At 43.6% G+C, this 22,177-nt stretch overlaps 1 protein-coding gene and 1 pseudogene across 2 annotated transcripts in view; one reads left to right on the forward strand and one right to left on the reverse strand.

The window, feature by feature from the left end:
- Nucleotides 1-22,177, reverse strand: part of FUT10 (fucosyltransferase 10) — a 79,925-nt gene that overhangs the window by 29,276 nt on the left and 28,472 nt on the right. The gene's annotated exons all lie outside the window — the stretch shown is intronic.
- On the forward strand, nucleotides 4,639-5,524 carry LOC140604813 (chloride intracellular channel protein 1 pseudogene; annotated as a pseudogene).

A 22,177-nucleotide genomic window follows, 5' to 3' on the forward strand; every position in this document is an offset into this window, starting at 1 on the left:
GTCCATTTTTCATGCCCTTTCTCTATTGTTGAGAAGCTCATACCACTAGTGCTTTAGAGTACCTACAAGAGGGGGCTAGGGTGACCAACTTGTCCCAATTTGCCTGGGACCCGTCTGGTCTTACCACTGAAAATCCTGTATTCGAGGAACTCCTTGAGTCCAGGCCAACGCGGGACAGTTGGTCCCCCCACCTCAGGGCCACACTCCTATCAAAAAAAACAATGCCCAGACCCTCTATAGCCTCCACCTGGGCAGAAGAGGCATGAATTATGCCCAACCAAGTCTTATTCCTTGTCATGTACGATGGAGGCTAAAAATCAGAGTTTCATTTCTTCTTGATTAGAAAAGAGAGAAATCTCAAAAATATGCAGGGTGACAGAAGCCAGACAAAAGAGTGTACTTGGTGGACAATTCAATATATAAAGCCCCTAAACTAGCAAAACGAACCTATGGTGACAGAAATCAAGTCAGTGGTCTCCCGGGTCAGGGGGAGGTGCGAGGAGCAAGGGGGACGCTGCCTAACAGAGGCATCAGGGAACCTCCTGGGAGGAGTGGATGCTCTATATCTCCATTCCTACATGTGTCAAAACTCACCAACTGCTGACTTAAGATGTGTGCACTTATGATACGCAAACTTCACCTTTCAGGAGTTGGTTTTAAAAATAAGAGTGAGGGGCACCTGGGTGGCTCAGTTGGTTAAGTGTCCGACTCTGGTTTTGGCTCAAGTCGTGCTCTCAGGGTCGTGGGATGGAGTCCTGCTTCGGGCTCTGCGCTCAGCAGAGGGTCTGCTCGGATTCTGTCTCCCTCTCCCTCTGTCCCTCCCACTTGTGTGCTCTCTCGCTCTCTCTAAAATAAATAAATCAATCTTTAAAAAAATAATAACAATAGATCTTCCATCACCCAAAAGATGCAGAACTGACTGGAGCACTATGTTTTAGGGATGCTATTGGAGGGATTTCGGGGGCATGGAGCAGATCAAGTGCTGCGGTGACGTTCAGCAAACACTTGGAGCATCCTAAGGGCACAGCACATCACCTCGCTCCTTCACGGGAAATATTCAAAACTCACTTGGAATGTGTGCAGCCATCCATCGCAAGAAACTGTACGGATTCCTTCTCTAGAAATATCAAAAGAAAAGCATCCCTAACGTTCTTCCATCTTACGATGTTTTATTCTTGTTACAACTGTAAACTCATCAAATGACCAGAAGACCAGAAGGACAGTCAGCAGAGAGGGAGGCGGTGCGGATTTCAGGGCCTCTAAATAATGCAACAGAGCAGCCCAGCATAAACAGCTTCTAGTACAGAGATAATCCCAGCAGTGGGAACCTAATCTAATAAGAACGTGTGAAGTGGCTTTGGTTCAGGAGGTAGTCTCCGTTTTGACCTTGGTGCCTTATTTACTTACTTTAAGGAAATGTCTGAGGGTGGCTAGATACTAAAGAACAGAGGCACCGACTTCCAGGATGAAAGTACCCGGGAGGGGACCAGAGGTCCCAAACAGATGTCCTTCAATGCATCATTAAGTGACCCTTCTTTGGGAAATAGTCCTTGAATATTTTATTTTTTGAGTGTTTTCTTGCCCTGATCCAAGGAAACTATCACTTCTCAGTTTCCTGCCCCTTCTGTGATTCTAACACTGCCCAGAGGATTGGTATGCACTGCAAATAGTTGGCATCTGAGGCGGGAAATGACGGAATCTGCTCTACTGCTTAGCAGGCCTGAGACAGGCAGGCGTGTCGCACTCACAGGAGGGGAGGTACTGCCTACTAGCGGTTACTGTGAGAGGGAGAGTGGTCCAGTCTTTAGAAGGCCTATAGGGAAGTGTCCATGAACTTAACGCTGGAAATTTCTCAAGTGAAAATCCAGGATCTCCCACTGGGTACATATTTGGCAAAGACTAAGACTCATGAGCGTTTGGGTGTATGCATGCCTGTACATTTCCATTTGCCAAACGTCTGCTGGTTCCTGTTAGCCCAGTAAAGCAGCTCTTGCACTGCACCAACAGAGCCAAACATCTTCCCAGAATTATTTCCCGATTGGGAAATGGAAAGTTATTGGGTTGACTCTCCCATCTGATGGTATGTGATGAAGTCCAGTACATAGCTGAGATCGTGGCCCAGTGAAGCATCAGAGCCAATTCTTTCTTCTGCAACTCGAAAGCTGAGCTGGCATGCACGGACCTGATGCAGTGCCGTCTGCCCAAACCAGATCCTTCAGCAGCCTGCCTGTTACTGATGACCACCCGGAATAGCTGTTGCACTCTGGCTTCCCACCATACTGCCAGGCCCCCAGTCTAATAATGAGCGGGGGCTCGCCGCTGGGTATTATGGTCCAGGCCATTCAGATGCCAAGGCTTGAAAATAAATCCTCCCACAGTAACTTGGAGCTAGTGCTCAGGAAAAATAATGGCACCACAGAGATACCTCGGAGCTTGCATGAAAGGAATTAGAGGATTAGAATTGGCGAATGACGTAATGAGAAAAATAGCACATCCACTGATCCAAGGTACATAAGAAAATTAAGATAGAATAACACAGAATCAGGATGAAGGAGCGAGACAGGGAAATGCTGAAGTAGTTTTAATCTACAGCATGGCTGGAGTAGGGCCAAAATGAACCACAGAGTAATATTTTTATTTTCTATTAATCTGTTCCCTAGTAGATATGCTGAAGAGGATGTGCTGGTTTCAACTTTACTGAAGGGCGCGCTCTCTCTCTTTCTCAAAATGAAAAATTGCACAATACCATTAGTTAATAAGAAAAGGAATCTTTAAAGAAAAATCTTCATTTTGGATTTAAAACAATACACCAGGGCAGCCCCGGTGGCGCAGCGGTTTGGCGCCATCTGCAGCCCGGGGTGTGATCCTGGAGACCCGGGATCGAGTCCCACGTCGGGCTCCCTTTGTGGAGCCTGCTTCTCCCTCTGCCTGTGTCTCTACCTCTCTCTGTGTGTCTCTCCTGAATAAATAAATAAAATCTTTAAAAAATAAAAATAAAAATAAATAAAACAATACACCACATGAAGAGAGAGTAATCTGGAACACCATCTTAGGACCGGCTCTAAATAAAGCACATGTGCATGTCACTGAGTAGCAACAGAGAGCTCTGAATCTGAAAACCTCTTCATTGTACTTGCCAGGGCTTTCAACCTCTGAGCTCAGAACAGACATGTGACAATTCCTAAGTTCTCATTCACTAGTTGGACAACAGAAGTCAAAAACCTTGTGCACATCACACATCCCACTTTGATGGAGTTGATTTATGTAGATTGACTAAATAGCAATGCATTGTATTTTTTTTTAAAGACTTTATTTATTTATTAATGAGACACAGAGAGAGAGAGAAAGAGAGAGAGAGCAGCAGAGGGAGAAGCAGGCTCTATGCAGGGAGCCCAATGTGGGACTTGACCCCAGGTCTCCAGGATCAGGCCCTTGGCTGAAGGAGGCGCTAAACCGCTGAGCCACCGGGCTGCCCCAATGTATTGTATTTAAAGCCCATCCTTACTTAATATGCATTTTCAAGATCTTTTTTTTTTTTTTTTTTTTTTAAAGATTTTGTTTATTTGAGAGAGAGGCAGAAAGCATGAGCAAGGAGCAAGGGCAGAGTGAGAGGGAGAGGGAGAAGCAGACTCCTTCCTGAGCAGGGAGCCCCATGTGGGGCTTGATCCGAGGACTCCAAGATCATGACCTGAGCCAAAGGCAGACACTTAACCAACTGAGCCACCCAGGTGCCCCCCCCCCCAACGATCTTTAGTCTAAAGAAGTGGGACAGTAAAATCGTCACCAGTAGTGAAACTTACAACCTTTGAAATGAAGATTACCATGTTACTTGTTTGAATAAGGCCTCAAAATGTCTTCAGAGACATTAAATACAGAGCCAAAGAAAACAGAAGTGAAGCCCTGGGAATAAAGAGTAAGCCAGGATGAGAATTTAAAAAGGCGTCAAAGACTGATCCTCAGCAACGATTGTATAACTAGAGCCGCAGGGTGAGTCAGACAACTCCGTCCAATCACACAGTGGGAGGGTGGGGGGGGGGGTGGGGGGGGGAGACAGGATGGAAAGTTCCTGGGCCTGATTCACAGGCATCGGCCTGGTGGCGGCAGAGCTTGCTAGGCCATGAGTTTTACTCCCATTTTGGAAAGCTATCAAATGTCTGTCTTCTCCACCACGACCTCTGTGCTTCCCTGCTCACTTGGGCACACATACTAATTGCATCAAACAAGGCAGGGAGGGCTGCAGTGAGCGAGGCCCCAGTGATGCTGGATGAAGGCATCGGTACCCTCCGCCAGAACCATGCATCATGCATCCACAAAAAGCCTGTTCTCATACACAGAATCAATGTCGTCAATCTAATACACGGACTCAATCAATGTAACCCAGGCCATCAATGTATATATACCATAAGGAGATTGCACCCTCTAAAATCAGCTAAATGGAATAACCTGACATTATCTTTCCTTCAAAGGGCATAAGCTCTGTAGCTCTTAATCAAAATAGAATTAAACAAATCTTCCTTAGTTTAACTGTATTCTTCTTTCTTTATTCCCATACAACACCTTGCCTTATTTCTTTCTCTCTTTACTTTTAAAAAACAATTCCCCCAAAGTTGACTTGGACAATAAAAGAGTCTCTCCTTGGTCCCCATCACAACCATGGCTGAAGAACAACCTCAGGTTGAACTGTTCGTGAAGGCCGGCAGTGATGGGGCCAAGATTGGAAACTGCCCCTTCTCCAGAGACTGTTCATGGTACTCTGGCTCAAAGGAGTAACCTTCAACGTAACCACTGTTGACACCAAGAGGCGGACCAAGACAGTACAGAAGCTGTGCCCAGGAGGGCAGCTCCCATTCCTTCTGTACGGCACTGAAGTGCACACAGACACCAACAAGATTGAGGAGTTTCTGGAGGCAGTGCTGTGCCCTCCCAGGTACCCCAAGCTGGCAGCTCTGAACCCTGAATCCAACACGGCTGGGCTGAACATATTTGCCAAATTTTCTGCTTACATCAAGAATTCAAACCCGGCACTCAATGATAATCTGGAGAAGGGGCTCCTGAAAGCCCTGAAAGTTTTAGACAATTACTTGACATCCCCCCTCCCAGAAGAAGTGGATGAGACCAGTGCTGAGGATGAGGGCATCTCACAGAGGAAGTTTCTGGATGGCAATGAGCTCACTCTGGCTGACTGCAACCTCTTGCCAAAACTCCACATAGTACAGGTGGTGTGTAAGAAATACAGGGGATTCTCCATCCCAGAGGTGTTCTGCGGAACGCATCGGTACTTGCGTAATGCCTATGCTCGGGAAGAGTTTGATGATGAGGAGATCGAGCTGGCTTATGAGCAAGTGGCCAAGGCCCTCAAATAAGTCCCTCCTGAGGCTCCGTCTCTCCTCTCCATTTTCTCCACAAAGACACCAGCTGGTTTTCACGTGGCTACCCAAAGGACACACTTCAAAATGGCCAGTGGGCAAAGAATCCTGAAGCGCTTCTACAGGGCTGGCTGGGGGGCTGGAGGGGATGATGGGGAATCTAGGTAAGATTTTTAGTGTGGGGTGGTGCGGGTAGGACAGTGTATTTCAGTAATAAAACACAGATTGGAAAATAAATAAATAAATAAATAAATAAATAAATAAATAAATAAATAAATAAAATAAAATAAAAAAATAAAAGAGTCTCTCCTTGACCACACTCTAATTGTGTTCTACTGAGCTCTTTGTAAACCAGGCCCTGACCTCTGTGCTTTTGGGTTTGTCCCTGCATCACCTGGTTTCAGCAAGAACCCCTCAGCCAGGATCCTCTAGATGGATCATCTTTGATGTCTGACTGGGTTCCTCATCTGCCACCATTCCCCAGGTGGTGTGGTCATCCTGGCGGGCCCTCAGCAAGAATCCTGTTAGGTCGGCTGAGCCAGAACCTCCCCACCCTACTGTTTCATGCTGGTCATTTCCCTCCATGGACATCCCACCTGCTCCGCAGCTATACATTCCCACTCGCTCATGCTATATCTGGAGTTGAGCCCAATCTCTCTCATACTGCAAGACCCCATTGCCATGGTCCCCACACCTTGAATAAAGTGTGTCCTCCCTTAAATCAAGTCTTCCTTACCACCATTAGTGAAAGTGTCATTAATAATCTTTTTTTAAGATTTATTTATTTGAGAGATAAAGGCAGAAGGAGAGAGAGAATCTCAAGCAGACTTCCCAGTGAGCACAGAGCCCAACACAGCACGACCCCGAGATCATGACCTGAGCCGAATCAAGAGTCGGACACTTAACCGAAGGCCACCAAGGCACCTTGAATGATTATTTCTTTAGCAACACCTCAACTCACAGGCAGGGTTAGCAAAACGGAGCTCAGGGCCTGGCTCCCTGTGGTGAACACTCTCCTACTTGGCTAAACACAAAGTCACCTCTTCCCCATCTTCAAATCTCACTAAAATAACCAGAAACAAACAAACAAAAGATTCAAACCTACAAGGACTAAAAATTAGGAGAAAAGGCTGAACCAGGTGAGGGATTGAAATGCGGAGCAAGTGGACCCTGGAGGAGGGTGTGGGGGTGCAGGGGTAGGGGGAGCTGACTGGGAAGCCAAAGGGACTGGAGAAGGTGGGAGGTAGATGAAAAGACAAAAAGACAAGATAACTGAAGAATCTAATTCTGGAGCAGCAGAGGTCCAGGCTCCCTCTCTCTCACATGCAGCCTGTGATCAACACACCCCCAGCCAGGCCACTGCAGACTCATTCTCTCCATATTGTTGAAATGAAAGTGTCCATACTTGGTCATGTCAGGCACACGAGAGGGCAGAGTGGCATCCAGAGCTATAAACAGGAGAGTTTGAGGAAAATGGGCAGTGGGGATGTACTTCTACCAGCTTCCAGAATGTGGACAGTCACCTTTTACGTTACCCAAACACTTCCTTTCAGAAACCAAGCAGCTCCTGAGAGAAGGCCCACATCTACTGCCACAAGAGTAGTTAGTTATGTCACATTAGTGCATCCAGAAAACAAAGACAGGGAAAGAAAAAAATTAAATTAAAACCAATATAACAAAACCTTTCAGCGTAATGGGGTAGTTGGAACATAAAACAGAAATCTCCCGGAAGCAGAAGAGATAGGGAGAGAAAAGAGAAAAAAAATAACACATACAAAATCTAGGAGACCCAATGTCTACTTCATGGCAGTTTCAAAAATGGAGATCAGAGAAGATGATGTGATGAATAAAATGAGATACGTTTTCAGAACCAAATGACATAAGCCTCCAGGCTGAGAGGGTACAAAGTGCCCGTCCCATGAGAGAAAAGGTCCCCACACCAAGTCACATCAGCAAAATTTACAGAAAACTGGTTATTTGTAAAGGAATGGCAGGCAAAATACTACCAGACACAAAGAGTAATAACCTGAGATAAAGATGAAGCCAACTCCAGATGCCAGTATTCTTTCGTTTGTATTTATGGCAGCTTCCCCTCAAAGACATAAAGCTGTACTTAACTCGGCCACCTGGTCCCCTCATCAAACTGGCCTGCGTGACTGGTCACAAGGGTCACTAACAAAAGAGCAGGAATCAGAAGGACATCAGACTTCTAGAAGACAATGGAGCAAATGTTTCAGAATTTGGAGGGAAGATGTCAGGCCTCCAATCCCAAACCACCCTTGTACTTGCCTTAGGAAATAGAAAGTGGGCATCAGGGCTGCCTGGCTGGCTCAGTGGTTGAGCATCTGCCTTCGGCTCAAGTCGTGATCCTGGGGTCCTGGAATCGAGTCCCACATTGGGCTCCCCACAGGGAGCCTGCTTCTCCCTCTGCCTATGTCTCTGCCTCTGTCTCTGTGCCTCTCATGAATAAATAAGTAAAATCTTTTAAAAATAAAAATAAAAAATAAAGCAAGAGGGGGCAGCCAAACCAATGTCCCCTGCGGGAGATATAAAACCGATAGGTTACTTGATCCATCAGACCACTTCCTTAAACTTTATTCATGTACCTAAATGTATTTTATACACCTACACATAAAAGTGCCATATCCTTACACAGGTATTGGGTACAGCTGATGGAATACTGCTAAAATAAAGTTAATGGTAAGTCATTAATAAAAACTAGGCAATTTTTAAAGACAACTATTAGCTCAGGTATCAGAAAAGGAAATATAATCACTGGCCCTATGTAGAGCAGTATTTCATACTCACGATAATGTAAACAATGCTGGCAAGCTGATATGATTTTTAAAATTATTTCAGACAATTAGGAGAGGGAGAAAGAATGGAGAGATAATCAAACACAAAGGAGACAAGGCTGATGGTGGTGGAAGCTGGGTGAAAGTGCCATGATGAAAACTTGCAATTATAACAATTATACAGTAAACAATAATTTCTTAAGTAAGATATTTAAAAATATTTCTTTGACAGAGAGAGAGTGAGCTCGCAGGAGAAAGAGAGAGAGAGCGAGCTCGCACACAAGGAGTGAGGAGGGGTGGAGGGAGAGGGAGAAGTAGACTCCTTGGCTGACCAGGGAGCCTGACTCAGGGCTCGATCCCAGGACCCTGAGATCATGACCTGAGCCAAAGGCAGATGCTTAACTGACTGAGCCACCCAGGTGTCCTTTAAAACAATGATTTCTTATGAAATAAAATTCTACTATGTTAGATAGATTCAGGAGAAGAGAGTAAATATGAATGTCTGGGGTAATTTATGAAATAGAACCTCATAACCATTTGTCTCCAGAAATACAAGTGAGCAGGTATTATTTAGAATTCCAGAAGAAGGGGATCCCTGGGTTGCTCAGGGGTTAACGCCTGCCTTCAGCCCAGGGCATGATCCTGGAGACTCGGGATGGAGTCCTATGTCGGGCTCCCTGCATGGAGCCTGCTTCTCCCTCTGCCTGTGTCTGCCTCTCTCTGTGTGTGTCTCTCATGAATAAATAAATGAAATCTTAAAAAAAAAAAAAAAAAAAAAAAAAGAATTCCAGAAGAAGCTACAGGAAAGAAAGGTATAGAGGACAGAGAAAGAGGATTATTTTTAAATCCAAATTTAAAAAGACAAAAACAAAAAACCTTGCGATACTACTTGATATTTTAAGCTAAGTTTAACCATGACTTCATAAAAAATGACATTCACAAAATTTTTCATCCTCTTAAGATTTTTTTTGTTATGATGGCATAGAATTTCAGTGTTTTTCTCCCTTTGTTGATGTAATGAAATGAACAGAATTAAGGAGAGATATTTGAACATAAAAAAAAAAAGCATAACTGGAAATGGTAAGAATTCAGAGGCCTGCTCCTTTGAGATTTCACTGTATATACTGCCCTCTAGTGTCACCGTATGGAAAAGCATCTTTCGTTTTGTAAACTAGAAATGCACTTTCGTCTTCAAATGTCACATTCTCTCTTCTTGTTCCTTGTAGCCTCTCTAGGTAGTCAGGCTCTCAGTTTGATGTCCAAGAATTCAGCCTTGGATTATTAGTTTTATACTTTGGCTTCACTATGGATTCAAAAGATTTTGATGGAAGGGCCTTGGAACCTGGTTATGACTAAGGAGGGAAATGTGTTCTAAGTTCTAAACAACTGTTTGTTCTGTTGAGGAAAAGAACCCATTTGTGTGCCATCTCCATGATTCCCTGAGGGTATACGCCTACAAAGTCAAACATCCTGCTGGACAGAAGCTGGACACATAGATGCTCAAAAAAACATTAAGTCTGGCGAGTGACTGGTTTCAGAATTCATCTTGCTGTTTATGGACAATGTGAAATGACAAAGTAGCACAAGAAAGTGATCATTGTTACTAACAACTGGTTGAACCAAATTATTTAAGGGATATGGACAAGGCAATGCAGATGATAGAATGTAAGACAAAAGGTCCACCTCAATGCCTTCCATCCCCTCCTGAAAAAAAAAAAAATCCACTTTCACCACACTCCTCTCTTTGCAATGAGAAGAATGTATTTTCTTCTTAAGTATTATTTACTATTTGATAAAATCACACATTTCTCCCTACCAAAATGTTGACTCACGTTCAGTTCCAAGATGTTTTTCCTCTGCTACTAAGTAACAGGGAGACAGCTCCATGATCCCCTGGCTTCGACCCCGTCCCCCTCCAGGGTTACTCTTCCATCCTGCGGTACCACCCTTGCTTTGCTAATCCCAAAGAGACAAGCTTGGACTGGGGGGCAGTTCTCAACTCATGCTGGCATCCACATCTATGATAATGTGGCCTGTTTTCTGCTGAGAAGTGCTCTCTTAGAAACTTCCACCCGAATTTTCCTTCTCTAGTAGTCATATTTCAGGTGAGAAATTCCTGAACTAGCTCTGAGGTCCTTTTAATTGGGGCTCATGATGTGTGAGCAGGGATCCTACTTCCTCCATGAGCATTCCCTTCCTGAGAACCTCAGAATTAGTTTGTATCCTTCAATATAAAATCAGGCGGACAATTCTTGCAATTTTTGATCCTAACAAACAGGCCATAGAAAACTTGCACTTTTCAAATTCTGAGTCTTTGTTAGCAATTAGAGATTATAAACTGCCAATTGAAGATGCGATATATTTTATATTTATGGTAGATTTCATTTCCCTAGAGCCACCACGTCCATGAAAGAGCTAACAGTTTCTAGAGTTTTTTTTTTTCTTTAAGATTTTATTTATTAATTTGAGAGAAAAATAGAGAGCAAGAGAGAGCATGAGACATGGAGGAGACAGAGAAGCACATTCCTGTTCAGGCCCAGGACCCTGGGATCAGGACTGGAGCTGAAGACGGACACTTAACCGACTGAGCCACCCAGATGCCCGAGGGTAAGTTTTGAATCTAACCAGTATGACACATGATCAGAAAGGGTATATACTTCTCTTTAGAAACAGCAAATTGAAAAAGCAGTCATTACTAAAATCTTTAAATTTTTTTTTTTAATTTTTATTTATTTATGATAGGCACAGAGAGAGAGAGAGGCAGAGACACAGGCAGAGGGAGAAGCAGGCTCCATGCACCGGGAGCCCGACGTGGGACTCGATCCCGGGTCTCCAGGATCGCGTCCCGGGCCAAAGGCAGGCGCCAAACCGCTGCGCCACCCAGGGATCCCTAAAATCTTTAATAAGGCCCAAGAGTGTCTGAGGAAGAACACGGGTTTCTGAGCCAAGGGAGTTAGGGCTGAAAACTTAGTTTAGCTACATGAGTAGGGCTTGGAGCCCGTTCTTGTAACCCTCTGAGCCACAGCACCCTCATCTTTCCGATGAGGAAAATCCTGACCTTACCAGAGTGTTTGGTGCCTGTGACACCGAGGCTGCTGGGGAAATGTGAGTGTCTGCCCCTTCCTCCCTGCCCCAGGCCCCTCCGGCCAGGCCAGTCCCAAACCCCACTTGAGGGAAAGAACTGTCACCACCTGCAGAGCCCTGTGCCTCCAACCTAAGCTGTGGCTGCAAAAGAAACTGGCTCCCCCCCGTCTTTCGCTCCCCGGCTGCATCGCTGCATCACGATGGCTTCTGGGGTGTTCAGGAGGGAGTCTTCCCACCCCCAGCAGGCCTGGGGAGAAGCACTGTGCCAGGCCAAAGACTGCTGCCCCCGTCACACCAGACATCCCCCCCCAGCCCCCTCTACCTAACTGCACATTCCCCTCTCTGGCTCTGTTTTCCTTCTGCAAAACCTGTTCTTTTGCTTCTCTGTTCCCACTTGAGCGTGTTTCTCTCCTTTTCCTCCCACTCCTGATTAAACAGCCAGTCTGACACCTGGATTTTTTTGAAAACCTCTCCTCTGGCGGCCCTCTGCTGCCCCCTCTCGTCACAAAATGGAACAGGCGCGCTCTGGCCAAAAACCAAACCAAAGCAAACCAAACCTCTTTTCAAGTTTCAGGGATGCTCAGCGTTTAATTGAGGGCCTACTGCATGCATGCGGGGCGCTGTGGTAGGTAGAGCAAAATCAGAAAATGCCCCTGTTCTCAAGAAGCTTACAGGTCAATGAAAAAGGCCAGCATTAATCAACTTTATTGATTAATTTATGATTATCAATTATCGATCATTTATAATTAAATATAATTAATAATCAAATGATTATTCTATTAATCGTAGAAATAAAGGTAATGCCAGAACTCAAACATGTGTTATATAATGCAGTGAGTGCTTATGATAAGGGACTTGACCCTGTCAGAGAGGTCGAGGAAGGCTTTCTGGAGGTAGCGACATGGCTGGGATTGAACTCTGGCTGGAATAAACAGAATGAAGAAGGAAGAGGAACATTCCAGAAGGAAGGCAGCCTGTGTTCTGGTAGGAGGGAGCATAGGAACTACAAGGGACTACGGGCAATCAGTGTCAGCGGAGGAAGCAGAGATGAGGCTGAGTGGAAGCAGCTGCATGAGGCAGTGGACGCTGTGGTGGCCACATAAGAGGTAACCAGATAAGGTGGCCACAAAAGAGGTTATGGCAGCTGAGAGTAAAATGTTAACGTAGAGCCTAGGAGAGTGGAGAGATTCAAAAAACAAAACAAAAACATTTAGAAAATATTTTCAGTATTTAGGAAATATAATCAAAAGAATTTTAGGATGACTGGGATACCCATGGAGGGTAAGGGGGAGGAGACCTAGACTCCTGACCTGCATAAACAGACACTGAAGCCATTTCCTGAGTTTGGAGGCGACTTTGGGACCCGTAAAACAAGTACCAAGCAGATGATGGGGTATTTAGCTATAAAGGTCAGAAGAGAGGTCCTGAGTAAAGACATAAGGGCAGGTGCTATCTTCATATGGGCTGCAGCGTGGGTCAAGGAGGAGACTCTGTAGGGCAGTCGTTCTCAACTACTGAGGAGGACCCCCAGTGGCATTTTTGGAATTTTCCAGGGTGAGGAGATGAGGACTCATGGTGATTTGGGAGTGCTACTGCCACTCGATGGGAGGGGACCCAAAATGCTAGACACCTTAAAAAGCACAGCACCGTTCACAGAGAAGAAAGGTCCTGTGACCCACATGTCATGAAAATGAACAACCCGTTTTTAATTATCTTCAGCTTCTGTATAAACACCAGGGCTAAAAAAAAAAAAAAAAAAAAAAAAAAAAAAAAACACCAGGGCTGGTATTTCTTGCCTAGTTTCCATTTTACGTGGAACTTTCCAGGAATGTAAGAACCACGTAAATTAAGGGAAAAGCAGCCTGCTTTTTAGTATTTACCAAGAGCTACTCACCATTTCAGAAAATCACATCAGTGATCATGGTAACTGAGTGCCAGCCAGGTCTATGCTCTCTGTAGGTCTCCAATGCAGACTCTACATAAAGAATAACCACATTCGGGCACCTGGGTGGCTCAGTGGTTGAGCATTTGCCTTTGGCTCAGGTCATGATCCTGGGGTCCTGGGATCGAGTCCTGCATTGGGCTCCCTGTGAAGAGCCTGCTTCTACCTCTGCCTGTGTCTCTGTCTCTCTCTGTGTGTCTCTCATCAATAAATAAATAAAATGAAATATTTTTTTAAAAACACTATGTAGAAATTTATGGATTTATAAAGCTAATCAATAATCTTAATATGGCTTAAGATGGGGCACCTGGGTGGCTCGGTCAGTTACACAGAAGTTACATTTGACTCTTGATTTCAGCTCAGGTTATGATATCAGGGCTGTGAGATCAAGCCCTGTGTTGGGCTCTATGCCAGTCCTGGATCTTGCTTAAGATTCTCTCTCTCGGGGCATCCCTGGGTGGCTCAGCAGTTTAGAGCCTGCCTTTGGCCCAAGGTGTGATCCTGGGGTCCCGGGATCAAGTCCCACATCGGGCTCCCTGCATGGAGTCTGCTTCTCTCTGCCTGTGTCTCTGCCTCTCTCTGTGTGTCTTTCATGAATGGATAAATAAAATTAAAAAAAAAAAAGATTCTCTCTCTCCCTGCCCGCTCGCTCTTTCTCTCCAAAAAAACAAACAATAACAATATTCATTTTAAGGTTAGTGAAATGTATAAATTTCATGTTTTAATTTAAAAGTTAAAAACAGGGGTACTTGGGTGGCTCAGTGGTTGAGCATCTGGCCTCAGCTCAGGTCATGATCGCAAGGTCCTGGGATCAAGTCCTGCATCAGGCTCCCCATGGGAAGCCTCCTCCTTCTGCCTATGTCTCTGCCTCCGTGTGTCTCTCATGAATAAAAAAATAAAATCTTGAAATAAATAAAAATAAAAGCTAAACACACACACATACTACCTATAAGCATTTCCCAATTATAAATATTACAATGTATCCCTGAAGATCATTTAAAGGGATTGCAGACATAAGGTGAGCTGTGAGCACATATGAAGCACTGTCTATTTCTGTGGTGAGTCCAGAATGAGTAGGAAAATGTGACACAGTGAAAAGGTGGGGGCTATCTATTCCAGTTTGACGCTAAATATTCTTAGAAAAGTTTCAACCACTAACTATAAGGCTGACAGGTATCTTGTCTTAGCAGCTTGAGAGATCTTGGAAAAGAAAGTCCTGCAAAGATAGGAAGAAGCTGTAGGAAAAGGTAATTCATGGTTCAGTGACTGGGTTGCAAAATTTACTTGTATTAAGTGCAATTCAGATGTTTCAGAGAGGAAATGAAATGTATCTTCTGTGTAACTAATCCAGTGCTTCTCCTGAATCCCCATCTGGTGGACATAAAAGGAAAACAAATAATGCAATGCAATTTCATGCAAAACCTACAAATGGTCCTCTTACGTGCTATTCATTCTCTCAGTAAAAATGTCTGTCTGGTTTCTCCACCTCTTTTCCAGGACCCGTGTGACAATGGGGAGTATGTACTGGAACTGTGTGGCATCCTCCAACTTCTCTGACCTCAGAAGTGACATCCTGCAGCTTCTGCAGCTGAGGCCAGGATCTGCAAGGTGTATGGTCTGGTCCTGGGGGGCCCTGCCAGGGCCTGGGGTGCTCCGCTGAAGGCTCAGGCCCACTCACTGCTCACAGGGGTATGACTGTCTGAACACATTGGTTCTGGTACAATTGGGATACTTTTAAGAGTGGCAGAGAGCGGGGCAGCCCGGGTGGCTCAGCGGTTTAGCGCCACCTTCAGCCCAGGTCCTGAACCTGGAGACCCGGGATCGAGTTCCATGTCGGGTTTCCTGCAGGGAGCCTGCTTCTCCTTCTGCCTGGGTCTCTGCCTCTCTCTGTGTGTCTTGCATGAATAAATAAATAAAATCTTTTTTAAAAAGAGTGGCAGAGGGCATTAACTGGAGAGGATGCCAGCTCCGGAGGGCTGTCCTGGGCAAAGCAAGGTGTACAACCGTTTGGGATTGGATTCTGTGAGTAAGCTCTACCAGCACTCAGCCCAGGGTTCACCTCTTGCCTGGCCAGTGGACGTTCTGCACCTTGATGCTAAGCATCCAATACAAGAACACACAAGCTTTGAAGAATAGACCAGAAGCCCCTACCTGGTCATGCCAGTCTGACCAATTAACTATGCTGGACCCCATGTTGTAGCTCAGGACCCGCCCGTCTTTGTGTTTTCCTCAACTTATCAAGGTGTTTCTAATGTCTCCACTCCAAAATGTGACCCAAAGGCAGGATCTGGGGTTGACGAGGGCAAATACAAAATATTGGCATCTACCTCCCTTTACTTTTCCCTCTTTGTTCATGTCCCACAATACCGAGGGCTAGAAGACACAAGGCTTTCTCCCTTTCCTTCTCCCAGAGAAGCAAGGCTTCACAACTGGAAGGGGTACCTTCTCAGGAGAAGTCTCACAGCTGAGTATTCTGGTCTTAGTTCTCATTATGTTAAAGTGGGAACTAAAACAATGTAGAAAATCCTCAAGAGAGCAGTCTGACTTCAGAAAGGGAAGGAAGTAACAGGAAATAAGAAAAGTTGAACATTGAAGTTACATACAAGGGTGAAGCTTTTCTTCTGTAACAATTCTGCCCTCCTCAAAGAGGAAAAGGCCTTGGACCAGAAAGGAAGATAGTAATCTACTCAAAAGGTAAGAAAACTTCTTTATCTCCAAGCCAACTCTGTTAGCCTACTTTTACTTTTATTTATTTTTATTGGTTTTTTTTTTTTTGTTTTTTGTTTTGTTTTGTTTTGTTTTGTTTGTTTTGGAATAAGCTCCATGCCCAGCATGGAACCCAACGTGGGGCTTGAACTCCCAACCCTTAGATCAAGACCTGAGCTGAGACAAGAGTCGGATGTTTACCTGACAGAGCCACCCAAGAGCCTTTGTCTACTTTTAATTCTATTATCAACTTATTATCATTGTTCCTTAACTTTACATTAGCTCATCTGAATATAAACATGATCGCAATCTTCAACATGTATACACTTATCAAAAGACTGTCAAACTACAGGAAGCAAAAACTGAAAGAATCGCAAGGAGGATACGAGGAGTCCACTATTACAGTTGGAGACTTCAATACCCTTCTGTTGGAAATGGACAGATCTGGCAGCCAGAAAATCAGCCAACATACTAGAGCTGAAGAACACCAATCACCAACTGGATAGAACTAATGTCCATGCCCTACTGCATCCAACACTAGCAGAATACACACTCAAGTTCACATGGAACATTCTCAAGACAGACCACATTCCAGCCATAAAACACATGAAAGAAAGAAAAAGAAAGAAAGAAAGAAAGAAAGAAAGAAAGAAAGAAAGAAAGAAAGAAAGAAAGAAAAGAAAGGAAGAAGAAAGAAGAAAGAAAGAAAGATCGATCATATAATGTCTGCTCTCAGACCACAATGTGATTATACTAGAACTCAAGAACAGAAAGGTAACTGGAAAATATCTAAACATCACACTTCTAAGTAACACATCAAAGAAAAACCTCATGAGAACTTTAAAATTTTTTGAACTACATGAAAATGGAAATACAACTCCTCAAAATTTGTGGGATACAGAGAAAGTGGTGCTTAGAGGAAAATTTATGGTGTAGAATGCATATATTCGAAAAGAAGAAAGATCTAAAATCAATAACATAAATCTCCACTTTAGGAAACTACAGAAAGAAGAGGAAATTAAATCCATAAAAAGCAGAAGTAAAGAAATAATAAAAATTAGAGCAGAAATCAATGAACTTGAAAAAATGAAACTAAAAGAGAAAAATAAATGGAAACAAAACTGGTTCTTTGAAAATATCAGTAAAATCAATAAGCCTCTAGCTAAACTAAGAAAAAGGCAGAGAGAATATACAGATTATTTATCAGAAATGAAAAAGGTATCTCTGGTGGCAACTCTCTCGGGTCCCCTCTGTCTCTGGGAGCTTTGTACTATCATCACTTTACTATCACTCAATAAGCTTTGCTGCCTACCAAAAAAAAAAAGAAAAGAAAAAAGAAATGGAAAAGGGGACATCACCACAGATCCCATGGATGTTAAAAGGATAATAAAGGAATATTATGAACCTAATCATTATACTATCAGTATTAATAACTCTCTGTCATTACTTATTAAGCATTGACAATGCCTCTGGCAATGTTTTGCACTTTACATGAATTATCTCAAAACTTAAACATTCTACAGAAATTGGAATTATCCTCATATTATAAATGAAAAAAGAAACTTAATGAGGTTTGGAGACAGTGCTAATGTCACACATCTAACAAGTCAGCCTTGCTCCAACTCACTGTCTGACCCCTGGTCTTTCCATTATACCACAGTTTCTCATGCAATTTGGGGGAAAAACACTTGACCTTATTAACTACAATGAAAAAGAAATAACCCAATTCATATTTAAGCTGAGCAAATCTTTCCATGTGCCAAAAACTCACCACCCTCTACACCACCACCACTGTTACCAACCACCATTTCAATACTGTGACTGACAAAGTCACCCACTTGTATGAGCAGCATGGTGTCCAGCTGCCCAATGTCAATATGAAGACAGAGCATTGGCTCAAGGGATCACAGTGATGGGATTAGCAAAAGCAGAAGTAAACTGGCTGCTACGAAAAATCAAAAATGCTAATTTCATCTCTACTTTTTTTTATATTTTATTTATTTATTCATGAGAGACACAGCAACAGAGACAGAGACATAGGCAGAGGGAGAAGCAGGCTCCCTATGGAGCTCAATCCCAGGATCCTGGGATCACAACCTGAGCCAAAGGCAGACACTCAACCACTAAGCCACCCAGATGCCCCTCATCTCTATGCTTTCAATTGCTCTCCATATACTGGTGACCCAAACCAGAGAATATTTGGAAAACTGTATCTAGAGGTTGAAAATGGGCCATTTTGGAAATGAGAGTGTGAGCATTTGCCTTCAAACTGTGGGACAACTGAGCTAGCAAGCTTACAGACCACGTAATGTCATGTATGAAAATAAAAACCAGAGTTTAGTTGCCTTGAGAATAAAGAGAATATGAGCCACCCTAGCCAATCATATATCAAGAACTGAAAAGCCAGGAGCTTTACAGTCTCTGACTAGAGAGGAATCTAATGGGACTGTTTGAAAGGCATCTGGGCACAGGTGCACTGCAGCAGACAACTTTGTTAAGTAACCCTGAAGCCCTCTTGGTTTCCATATTTGTACAGTTTTAAGACAACATGTGCAAGTCTCCCCCAGAGAGGGTGCATTCTGGGTCTGAGTGCTGCTGGGTAAAGACAGTAGAAAAAGAATTTGTCTCATCCCTCCTGGATCAAGCATTTGCTCAGCATCAGCTTAGTAATAAGACTCTTACTCTAAGCAGAAGCCCCTGGTTCTGACACTTTCAGACATCACCAGATGCTATATTAGTCGAACAACCAAGTGCTCCTGAAAGACCAAATTGTGCCCATGTGGCAAAAAGAATACCCTAATTGCATAATTCCTGTGAAAGAATCATCAAAATTCACATGTCCAATTATGAACAGTTTTCCAATTTCAACATGAGACATTCTTGGAAACTGTCACAAGGCAGATGTCTTAAAGAGGATTTTATTTTCCCAAAGGCATAATGTTATAATTGGATATTCTGTTACCAAAGACCAAGCATAAAATAAATCATAGGCATACATAAGCAACAACAAGATATAAAACCAAGGATGCATCTATAAATTCTCATGATAGAACTTAGAGATTTTATATTAAGTCATAAAACATTAGTGGCGGAAGCCACCGCAGAGAACTTCTCAGAGCTGTGCCCGATACCCCCCACCTCCCCAAGACTAGCTACATCATTACTTCTTGGGAAGTTTGATAAAGAACACAGATTCCTGGTCCTCATTGCCAGAGATGTTGATTTGGTCTAGAATGAGAAACAAAATGCTGTATTTTCCTTAACTTTTCCAGATGATTCAAAAGACTGATGGAGGAGTGGGGGCCGGGATGTCAGGGGTGGGTAGAGTGGGGGATGACCCATATAAAACGGATGTTTATCTGTTGGTTTTTCTGACTAAACAGGAGAGGCTTTATCAGTAAACAAATGCTAACACTTTTTGGCAGTGAAATTAGAGGATTACCGGTTGCACATGGCTACTCACGTACAAAAATATAGTTACCAAGGATCTGGGTATCAAATTTAGATGTTTGTACTCAGGAAAGTAAAATATGCACATGTCAATAACCTTGAGGATTAAATATTTATGTGCCTGTGGAAGCAAAATATTTAGTGATCAATAATTTATGACATATTGTTTTAACCCATCAGGAAGGGAATGAATAGCTGTATTTATGTTGTTTATGCATCATGGTCGTGGTAAATTGATAACGTGAGGTTGAACTAAGCGTCTGAAAGGCCAAGGAGTTAAATGAATAAGCACAGTTAGTTTTTCTCTTTGGACACCTGTATGTAGGAAAGTAGCTACCACTGAGACATCAAGTCATCCATTCTATCTTCAGATCACATCTCAAAGCCACCCATTTTTTTCTCTGCTACCTCCCATCCCAATCCAAAGCACCATCATGTCCACTTCTTTAATGGAAACTGTGTCTCCTTTCCACCTTCATGTTCCAATCCGTTCTCCATGGAGAAGCCATCGGGGATCTTTTTAAAACAAAAATCAGAACAGAACAGAACAAAAATCATATCATAGCAATTCTGCTTGAAATCTTATGATATTTTCCCATTGTGCTCAGATGGTCTTATGGAGTCCTTTATCACCAGGCCTCTATCTGCCACTCAAATCTCATCTCCTACACTCTTCTTTGCATCCCCGGTGTTCCTGCCACACCAACCTTCCTTCTGACCCTCCTCGCCATCAAACTCCTTCCCACTCTTCCTACGCACCAGCTGCTCCCTCGACCTGAAATGAATTCCCTCCAATTCGTACACAGGTTTGTCTCCTCCCAGCTTTCAAGTCTCAGGCTCAAATGTTATGTCCTCATAGAGGCCTCCCCAGTTATTCTGTCTAAAGCCAAGATGCGGGCAGCCCAGATGGCTCAGCGGTTTAGCACTGCCTTCAGCCCAGGGCGTGATTCTGGAAACCTGGGATCGAGTCCCACGTCAGGCTCCCTGCATGGAGCTTCCTTCTCCTTTTGCCTGTCTCTCTCTCTCTCTCTCTCTCTCTCTCTCATAAATAAATAAAATCTCTAAAATAAAAAAATAAAACCAAAATGCTCATCCGTAGCTGGTAGCATCCTATTTACATATTTCGTAAGCTCCACGGGGCAGAGCCTGCTGTGTTTAACGCTGTAACCCTGGCACCCAGCACAGGGCTACAAGTATAATAAACGTTTCTTAGATGTCAGTTGTATAAATGAATGAGGAGGAGACCCTGACACCAGCAGGGCATACATCCCGAGACATTCTCAAGTTCCCCCAAACCACAAATACAGTAGCATACAATGTCCTCAAAACATGGAATTAAGTGAATTATTTACACAGATCCAAACTATAAATTAGTCCAATGTTTTACTCTTTGATCTCTTTAGACAGCTATCTTCTGCTGGATAACCATTGCTTCTTAAAACACTTCATTTTAGGGGCACCTGGGTGGCTCAGTAGTTGAGCAGCTGCCTTTGGCTCAGGTCATGATCCCGGGGTCCTGGGATCGAGTCCTGCACCTGGCTTCCCACAGGGAGCCTGCTTCTCTCTCTCCCTATGTCTCTGCCTCTTTCTGTGTCTCTCATGAATAAATATAATCTTTAAAAAAATTTGCTTTGTCTTCACTTTCATTATCAATACTATTAGCTTACTTCCTTCAGAGAGGTCACTTTTTCACTAATACAAAAGTTTTTAATATTTCAAGAGAACTCCAGCATATGCAACAAGTATATGACATAAAGCCAGTTGAGAGATGGATGCTGGTTGTTCTTATCCAGGTATGTGATGCTCCCTAGCACCCTAGCATCTCTCAAGGGCCAGACCACTCAATCTGCACCCTAGAACTATCTAGATGGGATGGACCAAAATGTGAATGCAAAATTGGTGAAAACAAAGGGTCTGTTGTACTCTCTTCCATTTAAGTGTTTTGTTTTGCTTTTCAATTTTTGTATTATTTATTTGAGAGAGAGAACAAGTAGGGAGGAGGGGCAGAGGGAGAGAGAGAGAGAGAGGGAGAGAGAGAGAGAGAGAGAGAGAGAGAAGCAGACTCCCCACTGAGGAGGGGTCCTGACACAGGGCTCGATCCCAGGACCCAAAGACCAGGACCTGAGCCGAAGGCAGAAGCTAAACCAACTGAGCCAACCAAGAGCCCCTTGTTCTTTAATTTTAAGAGCAAAAACACATCAATGAAAGCTGCACAGTTTTATTTTGGATGCCTATGAGCACTGCAGTTGTCTTCTCTGAAGACGGGAGCTGCCAGCTTGTCTCAGAGGGTTTCTGGGTGTCAGAGAATCTGCCCAGAACTGGATCTGTGCCAACCCATCCATTGGCCCAAATTGCTGAAGCTGCAGTAATGAAATCCGTCCGCTGCCTCCTCATGCCAGCCAGAGGGAAAGTGCTAGATTTCTGGCACTGGTTACTTCTGTGCTTCATTCGCGATTCATGAGGTTAACCTGAGAAATGCTTTCAGATTTTCAGCTATTTTGCTCTTCCTTTAATCTTTATATAACTACATGCTATCAAAAGAACAGAGAGGGTTAAATAAAAAAGGAGGCTGGGTCAGAAACAAGGCCAAGAGAATTCCAGTCCTGCCTGACAACCCTTAAAACTAAAACATTATGAGGCTCACTAAAGCCTTTGTCCTTACACCAAACTAAATCTAGCATAATTCAGTTGATTTATCTTTTTATGTGGAGAGACTGAACATCAAGTGATATTAATATGCAATTTTTCATGGAAGGAAGTGAATACCTTAGCTAGATATATTAATGTCTTTACATAATTAACACTCTTCCCAAAGGTATCCTGATAAAGCGAGA

This window comes from Canis lupus, chromosome 15, assembly GCF_048164855.1.
Source record: "Canis lupus baileyi chromosome 15, mCanLup2.hap1, whole genome shotgun sequence".
NCBI lineage: Eukaryota > Metazoa > Chordata > Mammalia > Carnivora > Canidae > Canis > Canis lupus.